Source organism: Vidua chalybeata, chromosome 14 (assembly GCF_026979565.1).
Source record: "Vidua chalybeata isolate OUT-0048 chromosome 14, bVidCha1 merged haplotype, whole genome shotgun sequence".
Classification (NCBI taxonomy): domain Eukaryota; kingdom Metazoa; phylum Chordata; class Aves; order Passeriformes; family Viduidae; genus Vidua; species Vidua chalybeata.
The window spans coordinates 7169635-7188153 of NC_071543.1; the positions used below are offsets into that span (position 1 = coordinate 7169635).

The following is an 18519-nucleotide window of genomic DNA, read 5'->3' on the forward strand; positions in this document are numbered from 1 at the left end:
AACCAGACGAAGTGAAAAAAAAAAAAAAAAAACAGGGAGAAATGCATATATATTTCCAGTCCTAGTTACTGAGGGAGTCTGGGGGATGGAGCCCCATATTTGAAAGCTGCAGAGAGAACATACTACAACCAATTTTGGATATTCCTCATCAATACTCTGGGGATCTACAGACACACACAAAGAAAAGAATTAGACAAAGGCAGTTTTCTTTATCCTTACCATGAAAGTGGCACCAAAACCATATTTTTTCCACTGATCGAATAATGCAATCCAAGTATTCCTAAAGAACCTGAAGGCATGGCTAGCCTCAGCTCTTGCCACCAGTATGGAATTTTGCACTGCAATGTTCTCATGTTCAAATTTACCATAGCAACCTCCACATCACATTTAATACACAGAGACATCCCTCCTCTTTCCTGTTTAAAGAGCCCTTGTTAAGTGGTTTTGCTGTATTTTAGATGCCAAGATGTCGGTAAGATTGATGGAAGGGTGCACAATCAAACTTGCAAGGAGAGCCTAGCATCTAGCTCATTATGTAAGAGAATTAGCAAGGCAGTTCTTTTGACATGACAGTCCATTATGGCAGCTGTCAATCATACCTTAACATATGCTTTTTTTGTCTTCTTTGGTGATTTTTTTTTTTGAAGTTGTTTCATTCCTGTTCCTCAGTAAGGCAGCATGTAGATGCTTTGTGTGTGTGCACAGTAGCTGTTGCAGATCTAGATGGGCAGTGCTTTCTCCATATAATTGCTGGGTAACATATAATTATGCACGCATGTGTAATCCTGACTCGTATGGCTCTTTGTCCCAATTATATGTGCTCAGAGGCTTCAATCTGCTATGGCTTATCATCCACCATAGCTTTGGTCCTCTCACATGAGATAGTGATGCTTAGGGATTTTGGTGTAGGAAGTCTAGGTTTGCTTCCTGAGGAAAATGCAGCTAGAAGAGTAGTAGTTATATTTACTCATTCCCTCTTCACTTCAGGAGTGAAGAGAAAATCTTGCACTAAGATTTGTCTTAAAATGGTATCAGACATTGATACCATAATAATACATACCACTTTTCATAAAAGGACTTCCATGTAATGAATTTAGCCTGGAAGATGATTCAGTGGTACAGTAGCTGGCAAGTGAAGAAGTAGATGCATGGGGAATCTCAAGTTTGACTCCAGTTCAGTACCCTTCTCAAGTCTTTTAGAACTGAGCCGTCACCTATTAGAAAAGAACAGGGATGGAAAGGAAGCAACTGCTTAAAAGGCTATTTACTTCTCTGAAAGAACACCTAAGAGGGGGAGGGGGCACCAGAAGGACAAATTGCCTCTGAAAAATAAAGAAGTTCATCTGTACAATCTCATCTTGACTGGTATGCTCATTTGAGGGGGCTGGTTACTGACAGTAATGCATGCTAGGAACCCTGGGAAGTTAACACATATCAAACAATAGTGCAATTGCAAACATAGAATATGTATTACAATAGAATCATCTTTTCATGATATTTTTAAGAAAAAACTCCTATATGTTAGAAGGCAGCTCTTGTGAACTATAGTTTATCTGCTTTGATTCACACATGTATACCAAGCAGTACAGTTGAGACTAAGAGAATGCTTTACTGGTTTGGCTCACTCATGGGAGGGAACAGAGAGGTAAGTTGGAAAAAGAAGCTTCATTACTGCACATCCACCTTTCTGCCACTTGCTCTTTCTGAATATCCCTCTCTTTTCTGTAAAGTCCATGTTCTTGTCTTCTGGGACAACACAAAGGTAACTGCTAACACAAACACAGATAACACATCTGTCCTAGCAAAGATGAACTTCCAGAAGGGGATTAGTTCACTGGGAAAATCAAGATTCAACCCAGTAAAAATGCCTTATCTTGGTTACAACTTTTATTGGGGTGAGTAGGAAGATGGGATTGTATGTTAAAAACCTAGTAGGAAGACAGGGTTTTGGGAAGGTTTCTTCCTGAAGTCAATGTTTTCAGACAAGTCCTCTAAAATATCCTCTAGTTTCCCTTCTCTTACTTTTCCTGGAAAGAAGCTGTGTGCTTTTATGCTGTTAGCTGCAATCCTAAGTAGAACTGGGGCATCCATATAAATGCAGATACATTACCCCCTCTGCCCCAAGGATCACACAGAGTAAGGCTTGTGTCCTGCAAATTGCTGACTGAGGCAAATACTCTTACTTGCATACACTGGCAATGATTTCAAGGGGGTCCTCCAGAGCCAGGGCTCAAGAGACCTCCCAGCAGGACAAGTCTTGGACAATTGGTGTTGTAAGCATTGGCCTTAGTCTTTCTGCACAAATGGATCAAGCATCATTGACTTCATTGGTACTGCTCGATGTGCAGTGGTGTGCAGATGTTTGCTTCTGACCTTTTAACATTCTTTTCCATTAAAAATCAATAAGTGATGCCCTGAAATAACAAGCAGGATGCACATCATTCCAGCTGATTGCAGTTTAGGTGTTTTTCCTTTCTGTGCTATCATTTCATAGTCCTTAATAACTGGTCTTTTTTTTTTTCCTTGAGGGAGAGAATATATATATATATATATTCACAACCTGTTAAACAACTTCAAGGATGCTTCATTCTACTATTTCAGCCATTAGGTGACTCTTCCCCTGGTCTGATCTGCAAGGAAATCAATGGAAAGTGTTCTATTAAATTCATTTGGTTTCAGATCAGATGCTGCCATTGAAAACTCTAATATAGGCAGCCTGGTCTTTGTGATATCTACCATAATGGCACAGTGTGGTCCCAGTCCTGCAGTCTGACTCTGGGAAAATCCCTATTGACTTCAATAAGAGCTCTCCTAAACTAAAGATTTCACAATCAGGTAATGAGAAGCAATGAGCATACACTGCCCTCTCTATTAGATCCTGTAGTCAGACTACTTCTGATGGGCTTCTATAAAGTGATTTTCTCTGGCAATCTGTGCTTGCAGCAGCACCTGCTCTGTTAGTCTCTCAATTCTTCTCTTAACAAAAACAGCTTGACTTCACAGGTGAAAGATTCTGAAATGTTTTAATTAACTAGCTTGAGCACCATTTGATTTCTATCTCCCTGGATGTTTCAGAAATTGCAAACTGCTTGGTTTTGTGACTGCCATCAAACAAGATTTGAACATATGAAACAGGCTGCTATAAGAGGAAAAGGTGCTGAGTTTATAATGTAAAGTTTATATTAGGCCACTGTAAACAGTGTGTGTACACAGCTTGTTATCACTGGGAGATTCGACTAGCAGTGTTTCTCAGGCTGCAGGAGTAGTTCTAGAAACTGTGGGCCAAATCTTAGAGCTCTGATTTAGTCAAAACTCCTATTGGTCTCAGATCTTTTGAGTTGAGGCTTATCTTGAGTTTTAGAGAATGAAATAAAAGATCAATGGGAAAAGCAAAAATAAAAAAAAATACCACCACCTAGAGTTTTTTTAACGATTCATTTTTCAGGTTACACAGAAATATGCATTTTGGTAGGCTGGTATTGTAAAGAAGCAATTGGAACTCTCGGTCATACGATTAAATAATTACTGTGGTGTTCTGGCCATATTAGCATAGCTCAGTTCAGTAGGTCAAAGCTGTGCACCTATCACCTCCAAGAGAGGGATCAAAGGAAGGCAGTAAAATACAGCGCCGGGAATCCTTCCGAGACATCCCACACCTCGGGCTGCCACACCCTGCCCAGCCGCTGGCAGCAGTTGCAGATAAGGGCTTGGTGTCTGCCTGCAATGGAATAATTCTTCTAAAGGCCTCACAATGGACCTGTATTTAGCAGGGCCACAGTCAAGCAGGAGTAGCTATTACAGTTTATTTGCATGTATCAGTCTGAGTTACTTGCTTACAGGATTTGATATCAGGCTTCTGAAAAAAATTGGGACAAGTTGGTGTGTGAAAGGAGGGAAAGCCATCAAATGTCTGTTGTGGCCAGTGGGAACTTTTTTTAGTTCTGCCAAAATGATGAAAATATACCTTTACTAAAAAGATAAAAGCTAAAATTCTCCTGTAACAACCTGTCTCCATGATCTGAAATATCACAAGGCTTATAAAGGGATGAAAGCTGAACAGTTTTACTAGTACAGCAGCAAAGCACAGTGTACATTTGTGGAATCCAGAAATGAACATGATTTAGTCTATATGGAATGGGTTTAAAATGTTCTACACACAGTAAGAAACCATTTACCAACAAATCTTTAATAATCAGTGAAGTGCTGCTGGGGGAATTTATTTATTATTTTTATTTGTTTTGTTTTAGTCCAAGATTATGACACAGATATCCTTGCAGAATTACACATATTATTGTTCTGAAGTCAGAAACCTTAATTTTTAGGAATTTTTCATCCTCACATTAAGCCCAGTAAACTAAATGAAGCGTTCTGTGCTACATTGTGTCTTTTCATAGTTCCTGAACAGAAGCCAATTTAAATAGTTAAAATCCATTTACAGGTAATGTTCCTCACAAACACTGCACCACTGAGACTATTTGTCTTTCTGAACTTGTGCTAGCGCTTACTGCATTAGCAGTTTAATCAGATTTGTTAATGAATAATGTTTTGCTTGCAAAGTATATCTTACGTGCATTAAGCTCTTAATTGTGGAGTTGCCACAAGCCCTGGATAAAAGGCGGTGTGCACTGAAGCAGTCAGGAAATCCAGATCCCAGCTGGGCTCCTGCTCCCACTCACTCCTCCATGGGATTCCCACTGGGTGGGTAACAGACCCTGGTGAGCCCTGTCTGGTTTAGCTGAGCTCTCTGAGTTCTCTGAGCATCATCCTGCTTCCCTCTGGTCCTTGGTGGGCCTCAGGTAGCAGGGACAAAAAAGGTTATTTTTCTGATATAAGGGTTTTTTGGTGAGGGTTTTTTGGTTTTGGTTGTTTGTGGTTTAACTTGAAACAGAGGAGTGGATAGGATGTTGATTCCTGAAAATACTAATTTAACCCCATAGAATAGTTTCTATATTGTTGATTACTGATATGGTTTCCCCTACTGATGCCTTTGCTCTAGCCTTGGAGTTGTACTTCTATTCTTTGGCTTAGCATTTTAAGAAATTAACAAAAAAAATGGAAGTTTGATGTAAGCCTTGGGCTGTTTTAACCTGCTATTTCTTAATGCCTGGTCCTTACCTTCATCTTGAAGGTCTTTTTCTTGAGAGGATGTAACTTATTAGTAAAATATATTCACAGTTTGGCATCACAAAATTCCACAGGCTGGGCAGTCTTTATTAAAGTAGAAGCTAGCTTCTACATGCTGACTAGTGATAAATCACAGCATTGTGTATGAAGCTTCACATTTCAACCTAGAACAGTGGGGCAGAAGTAGGAAGCGAGGTTTTATTTCTCTTTGAAGTTAAACATTCCACTTCTCATTTTCTTATCAAGTTTTCAGTTTAATATGCCTTTGAAATACAGTGATTATATAAAACACTGCTTTGAACAATCTCATAGAAAACTGTGTGCCAAATTTTTTTAAGGCATGGAAGAACATATAAACATAAGTTGTTTCATACAATATCTTGTTTTGCGGGTTTTTTTGGAATGCAAACTAGAATACTGAATCAGGCACTTGTTTAAGGACATAATGAAATCTAGAATTTTCAAATAGGAAATCAGGTCTTGGATCCAGGTATTAGTGATCAATTCCTTCCTCAATTTCAGTGGCAAAACACTTCTGCGGTGTTTTAAATATATTCATTTTCCTCCATAGTGATTTCATTTTTTTTTCCACAGAAGGCTAGTGTATGGTCTTAGGCTGAATTATCTCAAATTGCCTTCCTTAAAGTATCTTTTTCAATACTGTTAATTGTAACTTTTATTGAGTCATTCTGAAATCTGTCCAGCTTCAAAGAAATGAGATAGACGTGCCTCACCAGGGTGGTTTCGTGGCTGTCTGCTCTGTGCCTTCACTGCTGGGCTGTGCCCCAGCAATGTGAGGAACCTCTGGCTGGGCCTGTAAAGGGCACAGCTGGGCCGAGCATGGGCAGCCTTGAGCTATCAAAAGCATCTGTGGCCAGTAAGCTGAGCTCGGTGTTCACTGTCCCTTACCTCAGGTGACACCTCAGGTGGCTCAGAGGTGAAGCAGTGTACATGAAAGCCACCGCAGATCCCTGTTACCAGCACCCTTCTCCTTCAGCCCCATCCTTTGTTCCACCCGGGCACTGAGCACTTCGTGGGAGGCAGCAGCTCGTGGTCCTCGGCTCCCTGAATGTCACCAGAAACTGCCTACACACATCCTCCTCCAGCTGGCTCGGGAGGCGGCGGGCTCAGGTGAAAGGTGGTGCTGACAGCTGGGGCTCCTGGCAGTAGCACATGGTACTTATTTAGATAGGCTCTCTATTAAACCTTCCCCTGTGCCTGCTTCGCTCACTTGCTCCTGCCCTTTCCCAGCTGATGCTGGGAATTGCTCTGCTCCAGTGGTGCTAATTTAGGAGTGTGGTGCTGGCTTGCTGGCCTGGCTCTGGGAAACTCTCTTCTGTGTTTTTTCCTCCTAAAAATAAAAATTAAAAAAAAAAAAAAAAATTAAAAAAAATCCTCTGGGCTCTCCTACTGTGGGTTCCACAGATCTGGATTATGTGGTGGCACAGCAGCGATGTGGCACCACAGCGGCACCCAGGCAGGGGGGAGCTGGGGGCCCTCTTCCCACGAGGCTCCACCAGCAGTTACCGCGGCCGGCCGGGCCGCCGCCGTGTTCACCGGGCAGGGGCGGCGAGGGGCCGCCGCCGTGTTCACCGGGCAGGGGCGGCGATGGGACCGTCCGCGGCTGATGCGCTAACAACGCGCGGGGAGCGGCGGGCGCGGGGCCAGCCCCGAGCGGGGCCAAACACCGCGGACGTCACCGCTACCGACGGCTCTCCCGCCAGCCTCCAGTTCCTTCCTGGCTTTATTTATTCCTTGTGGTGAGCACCAGCTGAATGCGCCGCTTTATCCCCAGCAGGACAGGGCACACCCAGTGAGGAGAAGCAGAAAGTTCATCGCTGCTCCAGCCAAGCTGGGAGTCTCTGCGGGGTCACTGTCAACACGAGCGAGTGGGGCGCATTTGGCTAGGCAAATATGACGAGTAAAACTTAAGGAAGGAGGGGAAGCCAAACGTTTCAGCTCTACCCAAAGCAGAACTAGGTAAACCTGCTGCCTATTGGATTACACCAGCTGCTATAGCCCCTATTTCCTAGAGTAAAGGGACAAAGAAACCAGATTGTGACTGAAAACCTCATTTTATATGTTTACCACTCTGGCACTGTATTTTGGCATTAGAGGATTTAAATTTTTGAAATTAGTGTGTATGTGATTGCCTTCTTTGTGTGTACTTCTGTGGTGCTTATGTATGGATGGCATACCCTAGCATATCCCACTGATTCTGAAGTTGATCCTTCTGCTTTGGGACAGTGCAAGTTAATCTGACTGATCTTCCCAATCACTGTAAGGTTTTTATTTAGCACTTAATGCTGTGTTAAATTATTTTTCTCCCTTCCCACCATGTACTTAGGGAGTTGCTGAGCACTCCGTGCCCCAAGCAGTGTCATCACTTGCCGTTCAGCTAATTCCCCAGCAGCCCCCATGGCAGAGAAGAGTATTTCAAAATGTTGCTAAGCTGATATGATTTTTCTGCACACTTCCCTCATAAAGCCAGTATACTTGGGGGAAGCAAGTGCTCCATCTTTGGCTTAAGATATCTTCTGGCACCATGTAATGCTTTATAAATACTCAAGAGGCAGGTTTTTCAGGACAGAAGGCACACTACCTATTAAGTGCATGAGCAGTCAGCTGTGGCTGATTTTACTGTGGTGTTTGGAAACTTCTGAAGTTTTACTTCAGTAGAACCAGCATTTCACCTTTTTGGTAGACGCAGGATGCTCTCAGTAGTTCTGTGTGATTATCAGCCCAGTCACATATACACCAAAATTATTATTTCATTTCTTAGTCATGCTCCTGCTTGCAACCAGATACCTCAGCCCTAATATTCTTTGGGTAGCTCTGCTATCATGTTATGTACAGTCCTGTTTCCTTTGTGAACACAGCACTGAAATATGGCCAAATGCCACGCCATGGTGCCAAGGTATATAAAGTGCATATGAAGAGCAGACTAGCTCATCAGCAGAGCAACCAGTGCCATAGCCAGGGGTTTGTGTACAGGTTAGATTTTTGTGTGAACTGAACTATGCTGCAAACACAAGGCAGAAAAATCCTAAGTCAGTGAGAATACTGTTACATAAATAAAGTCATATTTATTTATTTGGCCTAAGAAAATGTTGTGACTAAAACATTGAGGGAGATCAAAGAGGCAAAAAACCCCCAAACCCCTAAGTAACACAGTAATAAGTGGTGAATTCAGCTTCCCTCTTATAAACTGGTCAAATGTGCCAGAGCAAGTTCTTAAGCCATTCAGTGATCACAACTGGAGCAATGCTGCAGAGCACACAGGAGGGAAGGCTGTTCTTGGCTAGGACCTGACTAACACTGACAAGTTAGCTAAGGGTGTAGCTGTGGCTAAACCACTGAGCAGCAGTGAACACAGTAAGTGGGGCTGTACTTTGTTTGAAAATGAAGCTTCCTCTCATTAAGAACACATGGCAATATCTGAGGAAAACTGATTTTTAGAACACTTCAGGAAATGGGCAAATTAGGTCTGACAGAATAGTGTTATGTAAAACAATGAATCTAATACAAAAGGTGCATCAGGGAATTCTCAAGACATCTTTCATAATAACAAAGCCAAAAGCCATGCCAGACATGGAAAGATAATTTTCTTTCAAGATATGGATTTTTTTCCTAATTTTCTTGCATGATGTTCCTGTTTAGCAGCCTGCCTGCAAAGCTGGGTCTTGCTTGCACAAGACATCACCAGTGAGTAAAGTTACTCAGACTTCATACTCACAAACAAAGTATTGTTTTTCTGCCTCTGTGAGAAATAAAACATGGAGACCTTACTAGTATTCAAGAAAGAACAATTAAATGTTCAGAAACAGGTCGTGAGCTTATCTACACTGATGTTAACTAGGATAAAAATCTTAAGAGATTTAAATGTTTATGATTCACAGCATATGTAAGTACTGACTGATGAGACTTAAGGAAATATTTCCCTCCAGGGCAGGCTTTTCTATAATCAGCCATTACAGGTACACTTCCTCTGGTCCATGGTACCAGGGACAGCAGGTGTGATCCACAGTGGCAGCTCCCATCTTCCTGCAAGGTAACAACTGTGCCTGACAGTCCCTGTACTCTTGGAGCCTTGCCTACTGCCAATGTGCAGCCCGTTTGGGGGTTTCACCAAGGTGGTATGGGGGGTTCCACTTACTTGTTTTTCATAATTTTAAGCTCCTTCCCAGGTAACCTTGTTAAAAACATTTCCAAAATTGCTGTGGATTGACTGTTGATCTGATGGTACACCCAACTAGCCAGTGCCTGGTCCAGCAAGGAATGTTCTCATTCTTGTGTGTTGCTGTTGAAGACTGGGCTGTGGGCTAAGCAGGCAAGATAGCAGTTGGCCTGGAGGGAATATATATATATATATATATATATATATATATATATATATATATATATATATGAATAGGGAAATTACTTCATGCTCTACTTTGAGCAGAGTCTTGCTTCTGTAGTTACCACCTGCCTTACTTCAAGACCAGCAGAAACTGTGAGTAGGTCTGTCAGGAAGGCAGGTGTGACTTTGAACAAGTACGGTCCTGTTAGATCAGCAGTGAAGCCTGTCGTGTCCTGCCACCAAAGACAGAGGTCCTGACAGGCTGCTGCTTCTATGCAGTGAAACTAATGTATGGATGTGTTTGTTGGAAAAGAGAGGGTGTCTGATGGGCACAGCAGCTGGGGTGGGTGCCTGTGTCTTGCACATCTAAGGGGCAGCTTTATACACTGAGTGGAACAGCTCAACATCCATTACAGTGCTGTGATCTTTAACAAGCCTCCTGTACTGTGAAGGCACTAAAAATTGAAATCAACTCCCTTTTCTGTTGACAGCTCTTTATGATCCTCTCACTGGAAATACTGAAGTCTGCAGTTGAAACGGAAATACGTTTAAGAAGTATACTTTTGTCTGTGTTTGCCTTGGCCAGAGGCTGAAGTGAGTACAGTGTGAAAATGTGGTGCAATAAAAGAGGCTTCAAGAAAGAAAAGAGTATGAGATGCGTATGTTATAGATGTAAATATCACTAGCAGGGCTGTGCTGCAGAATAAATTGAAAGGTTTATAATGGGTTTCTGTCAAGAGGTTGCATAATGGTTCAGAAGGCAATACATGGTTCAAGTCTAGAAATGGCAGCAGATGGAAAAGTATTGATTTATATTAGTGACAGTAGAAAAATAAAGGAAATAATTGAGCTACAACAGCTAGTTTCATGCTGAAAGAACAGTGTTCACATTCCGGTTGCTTGCTGCTACTGTCATGGTGACTCCAGGAGAGATGCCTGTATTTCAACCACTGACTAGCATGTTTGAGGGCCAAATAATTTAATAGCCATCAACACTGAATTTAATGGCATTATTCTGTATTCAGCTAGTGCTATTGAAAGCAGAATTTTGTCTTGATAGGAAACAAAACAATCTGTATTTCTACCAGATTCTAATGTAAAAGATGTAAAAGCACAATTGTGCTCAGCATTAGAGAATGGGGAAGATGTCAAAGATGCAACTATAGCCTCTTACATGCTGATCAATCTATACTGACAGACTCTGGATGACTTAAAAAATGATCACGGGATCACTCCATTCTCCACCACTGGAATGGAGTTTACACGAAGTGGAAGATCACTGGAGCAAAGACCAAATACCCTTTTGTTCCCAGTTAAAATCCCTAATGAGATTGGAAAGGCACAGAAATCACTTCCACTTGGCTTTATCCCTGTAGCGAGGGAGGGCTTTCTTCTGTTCACATAAAGCCATATCTGTTCCTTTGTGCCACTTTTACAGGACCAGGCATTCTAATCTGGGGTTTATAATTCACCTGTATGGGGCTGCATCTAGACCAAATGGTTTGGGAGAGTTCCCTGTGGGTCCAAGATCCTGGGCGTGCAAATCAAGTTCCCTGGTGCCCAGGCAGCCAGGCTCCTTCCTGGGAAATCGGGAGGGATGGTGGTGGGTGGCTGGGTCTCCCTTGACAGGAGCTAGCAAGACAGCTGAGGCAGGAATCTGAAATGGGAATGTGCTCCTGTATCTTCCAGCCGAGCCCGAGCCTGAGCCTGTGGCATAAACATGGGCAAACCTCTCACCTGAAGAGCTGCATGCAAAGGGACTCCTGCTGTCTGTGTTCCCCTTCTCTCCCTTCATCTCTCACCTCTTTTCTGAGCAGAAAAGCTGAGCTGAAGCAGGCTGGGTTCCAGCTGAGTCTCATCTCCCACAGGGTACTTGTTCTCCCTGTTCTTGGAGTTTCAGGAGCGACAGAATTCCTGGATGTGGTTTCTTTTGTGAGTGTAGCTGCATGGAGAGATGTGCCTGAATGTAGGTCTTCACATAACTTAGCCCAGGAACAATTAAAATTCTGTAAATTAGGATTGGGTGTTTAAATCTGAGCCAAAAAAGTATACAGGGTCAACTAAGGCTGTGAACTGTGTTGTGCAAAACCCTGTATTTTCATCAGCCTCCTTTGCACATTTAACCCATAATGTACAGGCTGCTGCAGCTGAATTTGCACTGTGGTGAGGCAGCTTTCTGGCAGAGGTGGCCACAAGTCCACATTTGCAGAGCAAGGCCTGAAAGACCCTCTCATATTTCTTTGGAAAGATGAGGTGCCCCCAGTTCTGGGGGTGCTGCTGACACTTCTGCCATCTCTCGCTGGTCCATCTGCCCCAGTAAGTGACAGTGCAGAGCAAGAAAGATGACTGGGATTTCTGGAGGGACCTAGGCTTCTTCTTAAAGACTACTAATACTGGCTGCTGCAGGAGCAGATGGGATTTGCAGGAACCCCAGGCTCCATCTGTTCACAGTAGACATGATGAGCCCAAGATCCAGGGCACAGCTGAATGTGGTGGCCAGCCCAGCATTGTCAGCTGGAGGTGAGGAACAAGTGGGTCAGAGCAGCAAGATTAGAAAGCAAGCAGTAAAGGCCTCTCACTAGAAAATGGCAGAAAACACTTTTCACCACTGTTGAAGTATACTTGTGGTAGAACCGAAAGTCCAGCAAGGCCACCTCCTAAACACACCTGGCTGTCCTTTGAACAGCCTTATTTCCCCTTCTAAGCTGCCCATGGCTGTGGCTGCACTGAAGCAGCCAGAGCTGACTGCAGCATGCAACCTTTTACTTAGTGGGTGGAGCTGGCACAGCAGCATTTGTAACCTCAGAAGCTTGAATAACCCAGTTTCTAAAATCATCGTACTTGCCAGCCTATGCAAAGAACATATAATTAGAGCAGCTTTGACTATTTCTGTTGAAATAGCTCTTGCAGCTTCTTGTTCTGATAGCAGGAATGTTGCTGCTTCTGCACTAATTGCTGTAACAATCTTCCGAGGGCTCAGTCCTGCAGTCAGTACGTACCATTCCTGCTGAGCATGCTGCTCTTAAAACTAAGGGACTGTCAGCCCTAGCAGAGCAGGGAGCAATGCTGGCTGATGTTCTGCAAGATTTTCTTGCATAAAAGGAGAAGACATCGTTACTTGTTATTGATACAGTTCTTCAGTGTCATTTGCTCAGCTAAACTCCAGTGTAATCTGCGCTGCTTCCATCAAGCTCTCCACAGCTAACTTTTTTCAATGTCCATGAACTCTGCTGTGACTCTCAGGAACAGTCTCTTACTGCTGCAAAAAAAAAATAGCCCCTTTGGGTAAAGGATTAGTTCATCTAAGACAGCATCCCTTGCTGATTAACTCATTACTTTATATGGGGAGAAGATGCTAAAGCTACCTTAGCTCTCTGTTACCTGTGACATGTTTACCATTCTCCACAAAGGGAAAGCTTTCTCCTTGTTTTGGCTGTGATTCTTAGTTATCACCTGATATTTCACATCTAGAGCATCAGGGCACAGTTTGTCTCTCCACAGCCTAAACTCCTAGAACTGCTCACCTCAGATGAGGCCACATTTGAGGTGGACTTGTTTTTTCAGCTATGGCAATCTCAAACTAATAGCTGTGCATGCACAGAAGGCTGAAGGAACTCTGTATCCTGGAATGGCCTGGGATCATCAGAACTTTCCACCAAAAGGCAAAGCTTCCTTTTGAGAGCCTTGGCCAGTGTTGGTGGTGTCAGCCTAAAGCATTAGCAGACCAGGATCTTGCCGGGGTAACATAGATTAGAATGGTGTATTTTAAATACTTTAACACAAATTTATCAGTCACTGCCTCTGGGGCATTTGCCTGATATGTTGCAATCATCTGGATATTTTAGCAGAGTTTCAATAGACTTGCGTCAAATTCATTTTGCCATCATCTTGACATAGTAATGTAGTCTCCAGTGATTGCAGTGACATTATTTTGCCATCATCCTGATATCATCTACTACAGCATTGTGGTCCCCATGCTCTGGCATTGCTGAGCACTTTGCCTCATTATACTATTTTCATAAGCTTGCTCTGAAATTTGTGCAAAATAGTTTTCATAGCATGTTACATGCACGGGGGAGTTCCCTAAAATCAGAAAAGATATTTCAAGTATACTGATCTGCTATTTTAAGAACACTCCAGATTTTTAACATTTTTCCTTTAAATGACCAAAATGTTTAATTCATACAAAACTGCCAGAAAAAAATGTTCACTTAGGAGGTAAATGATGTTTTACTCAGAGTTTGGCAGGAGTACTGAAAACTAGTTCCAAATTACGCTTTGTTAAATTCTTCATCATTAAAAGCAACATAAACTTAATCTTTTTGGGGTGTACACTGGAGGAAATATTGCTTATTGCAGCCTGAAATAGCCTCAGTATTCTTATGTTTATGATCCAGTGACTCCTATGTTTGGGATCCAGCTTATTTTGAACAAGCTCAGTCCTTTACTGTATCATTTTAAGTCTTGAGCACAAACATCATCCAGATATCTTCAGATGCACAGGTAATTTCAGAAATTGACAGTATTGCTGAATTGTCTGGAGAAGGGAAAGGCTTATGTCTGGGCTTGCCCTGGCCACATTTAGCTAAAGCCATCTTAAACTTGGCTCTGCTTAAGACAAACAATTTCTCCAATGGGATTGTTCATGTGAACATTAAGTACACACATAAGTATTTGGTGAATCCAAGAGTACAAGAGACAGATGTAAAGATTCTCACTGACTTCAGTGGCTTTTAAATGGCTTCAGTAGCTTTACACCAGGTTGCTAAAGAGCTTCTACTCCTCATATCTGTAGAAACAGGAGGAAAATTTAAGCTTGGTGCATCAGTCAGTGCGCAGTGGTGATCCTCTTGCTATCCTCTAAGTACTGGAGTTTGAAACTTAAGTATGGAAAATGCTGTCTATGGTGTTTCAGCTCTCTGTAAGCACCAGGAATGCTTTCAGCAGGGGGTATAACACTGACATCACTGGAGACCCAGCTGACACAGGACTTGATGCTAAGTAGCAGTTCATATTTTGCAAGCTTTGTGGAAATTGCTGTAGGGTCCCTGCTTCGTAACACCCTGCCTTGGTATTCTCATATCTTTATTCCATGTGTCTCTTTTTCACCTTTTTAGTTAATCACATTTTCTAAAGAGAACAGCAGTAAAAAATAGGTACCCAGTGAAGGCATTAATCCTTTTTTTCATACCCTCATAGGAGGCCACCAGATTATAAACAAACAAAAAAAAAAATTAAAAAGTAGTTTGGTTATTTCTTAATCAGGATAAAATAGCTGGGGTTTCTTTTTTTTTTTTTGCTATTGATGTTATCCTTTTCAAAAGTACACACGTAGCAGGAGTTTTAAAGTTTCAGCTTTTAAAGTATGTTGTCTCACATTCCAGTACTGATCCTTGCAGTATTGTCTCTTGGTTGGCTGCCCTTTCATTTCTCTTCAATTACAGCTCCCTCAAAAGCTGTATAGAAAAAGATGCAAAAGAATAACACAGGCCATTATTCTGGGCTTTCAGTGGTGATAAACTCCACTATAGCAGACATTCAAATAATGACTGAACTATCACTCCCCTCAGAAGCTGTTCTAACAAAACACCACCAACAAAATTCATGGGGTTAGTTAATGTTTTATCATGACAAGTTATGGGATGATATGGAATCACTTTTTGTTCAAACCCAGAATTACCTCATGATTCTGTTAGCTATATTAAATCTTCATTAGTCCAAAAACGAGACTGAAATCAGGCCATTCATACACTGACATCTGCTGAGCTTGCAGATGAATAAAACTTTGTGCTTCTTCCCTACATTCAGTGGGTTGGCAAACAAATAATTATGTTCTGTTTCTATTTTGTTTATACAAAGCCACCAAATCATGGTGCAAATACATGCAATAGTAAATCTCCCATTGTCTCTAACCAGAGCCATGTCTGGGTCCATCTATATGCAAGTTGTAAAGTCTGTCCTGAAAAAAGCTGCCTGGTAACCCTGTGAGTATGCCAGCAATCATAAATGTGGTCTATTTTACAGGGCATGCTGGAAAACTACTTGTGCTAGGGGAAAAGTTCCTGCCAGCAGCAGCCTCTGTCCCTGGGATGGGAAAGCAGGCACGTCCATTAGTGATTCCTTTGTCACCAGGAGCAGCTTATCTTCATAATGCAGCCAGGGGAAGGCTGAATTCCTATCAGGAAAACAAACAAGTAGCTGCTACTATAAGCTGAGTGGAAGCTGAGTGGGAGGAGAAACATAGTGGGGACCACGTCAGTGGGCCTCTATTGAAGGGAGTGAGAGGGGAGTTAGATAAAATGAAAATAGGGTCAGTGTCAAAATGTTTAATTAAGAGACAGCAGCAGTGGAGTGAGAAGGAACAGGAGATCACAGGAGATAAAGGGATGGTGGGGAAAAGTAACAAAAGCAAAAAGCTCAAGGATCGTCTTTGAATTCTCTAGGGGTTTTTCCCAATGAGAAACATTGCTTCTGGAAAAGAATCTCCACCTCCTTTACCCTGGTAGGAGGTGCAGGTGTGAAGGCTGAGAGGATTTCATTGATCCTCAGCGAGGAGTGGGGAGACCCCAGGGAAAGGGACACTGCTGCCACAGAAGAAGCTGCTGTGTGAGGAGCACCTCTTCCATTTCAGTGCAGGTGAACAACAGTAAATGGTGACATCAGGGACAGGCAGGGAGAAAGCCCCTGTGCCCCAGTGGGAGGGAGGGAGTGGCTTTTGTGAGCCCGTGTCTGAGGCTGGTGGGATGAGATGTGTGAGGAAGAGCTCAATGTGAAGGAAAAAGGGCTTCTTCTGTGAGTGCCCACAGGCTCAAGCCCAGCAGAGAGTGTTTAAAATGCTTCTGCCAGGTTCTGCTTGCATCTTTCATTTTAAAACAATGAATATAGCTATTTCTAATTTATTGTAGGATGCTCAGAGCTGGCAGATCACCAGCGTTGTTTCTTCTCTCCTTGGATTAACCCAATGTTCTCTGCATTCCCCTGCGTTGCTGCCACCAGGGTTGTTGTTTTGAATCCTGCAGCACCAGCTCAGTCAATCAATCACTACAATCAGTGCTCGCATTGAGACACAAAATAACATGGAAAAAAAAAACACTGTGTAACCCAGGGAAGGGCTCGGTGGCACTATGAAATCGAGAGCAGACACATCCTGCCAGTGGCTACATCATCTCCTCATTCCCTGCTCTGTGTTTGTGTGTGTGTGTGAGTATGCATGTGTTGTGTGGCTTTATCTCCTTCCTCCTACAAATTTAAGAAACTGGCCCACTATGCCAGAAAAACCTACTGAAACACAAAATAGTTAATGGATCCTCTTTATGCCTCAAATCCAGTCCAGGCTAAGGAGAATGGGAGAAGAAATTGTGATTAAATTATTAGTTTGATGTATTCTTAATACATGCTTTATTAGCATGTAACTAAGTGTTGTTAACTGAATGAAATATGTTGTGTAACAGATCACACCTCCTTTACAACTGACACCCTAAGATAGAGATCAGTGTTTGTACAGGAGGGGAATGCAAGAATTCTAGTACACTTTGCCTTTTCAACCAGCAGACAAGCTCTATCTTCTTCTGATTTCCCCAATTTTATTATCATTTTAGTGATGTCATCTCATGCTGTGTAAGTCCAGATAAACTAACTTACTCATTTTCTGGGAGCTGTGACTTTCTTACAGCACTGCTGTGACTTTCTTATAGCACTGTGGCTTCAGTGGGCAGAGATAGAGTGACATGTCTGGGACTGCTGGGGGTGCTAGGAACATTAATATCTTTGTGACTGTGAGCTTAGTGATAGATATTCTAGTTACCATTTTAGTGGAAAGCTTCAGCAATTACAACTACTTCAGCATTCTACACATGGCTAGGTCTTGGTTGCAACACGTTTGTTGCAGGGATAAATTCTTGGCTAGTGGCCAATGATCCGATGTCTCCTGTCTGCATGTGTGTTACCCACAGGTTGTTGTGCAGGAGGTGCAGTGGGTAGGACCTGATCTGCTGCATGAGACTCTAACTTGGACTTCAGTATTCAGTACTTTGTTTCCCTCTGAAATGAATTCTTAGCTAGAGCACGGAGTGCAGGTTATGTTTTTGCCCAGCAGTTCAGTTTTCTCTGGAAACATGGAGCATTGAGTGAAGTCCCTCTGTGTCCTTCAGCAGCGATTCCCGGCTGAGTGCTGCCACAGGTGTGAACAGTGGATGGTGAAATCTTGGGCAGTTGTGTTTGCACCTTGGCAGGGGAAAGGCTGCCAGCTGAGCTCCTGGTTCAATAAGGAGCTGAGAAGTTGGTTCAGGTACAGAGGTGCCTGCAGGAGGGATCACCTCTCTGCTGGAGCTGAGGCACCGGCTGACGCACCTGCTGAGCCGCTGACGCCAGAGCAGGCTGGGGTTGCTGTGATGTGCCATTCCAGCATCCAGGCACGGCTGCCATTTCCCTAGAGGGAATTATCCTTTCAAATGGGGGAATGGTAGCCATAAGGGAAGTGGGTTTTTAGAGGTCATCTAAATCTGCCGCAACTTTAAAAGCATAACTTCTGTTAAGTGTACATCTTGCATACTCTTGAAACCTTCCAAGGAGGGCGGCTCTGCGACCTCCCCAGGCGATCTTTCCCAGTGCTTAACTAGCCATATTATTACCCAGTGTTTCCTAATGTTTAACCTAAATTTCCTGGGCCCCTGTTTAACCCAATATTTCTTACCCTATCCACACTGGATAAGGAAGACTACTTACTCCTTTCCTCTTTTAAGTGCATGTTACATACAGACTATATGAGAGCATTTCTTCCAGTTCTCCTTGTAGCTTGTGTTTGCTAGGCCTCTGGCTATTCTCAGTGCTCTCTGCTAGATCTTTTCTGTTTGGTATCTTATTTAAAACTGAAAGGACTTGCCACAAACTGCCTACACTGCCCCAGCTGTGAAAAATCACATTGTATTCCAAGCAAACATCCTCAGAATGGCCTGGTATCACCTGTGCAGCCCTTCTCACTTTTACTGTATGCAGAAACTAAGTCATTCTGATCTAGCATAAAAGACTGGAGTAGAAGTATTTCATAGGAGCAA

General features: G+C 42.8%; 1 protein-coding gene across 1 annotated transcript in view; it reads left to right on the plus strand.

Annotated features, from left to right (window-relative positions):
• MAMLD1 (mastermind like domain containing 1) overlaps positions 1-18519 on the plus strand; it is a 251549-nt gene that overhangs the window by 132942 nt on the left and 100088 nt on the right. The window contains exon 5 of the transcript XR_008433462.1: positions 6039-6213. The gene's annotated coding sequence lies outside the window, so the exon portion shown is untranslated. Of the gene's footprint in view, positions 1-6038 lie in introns of the transcript that reaches the window.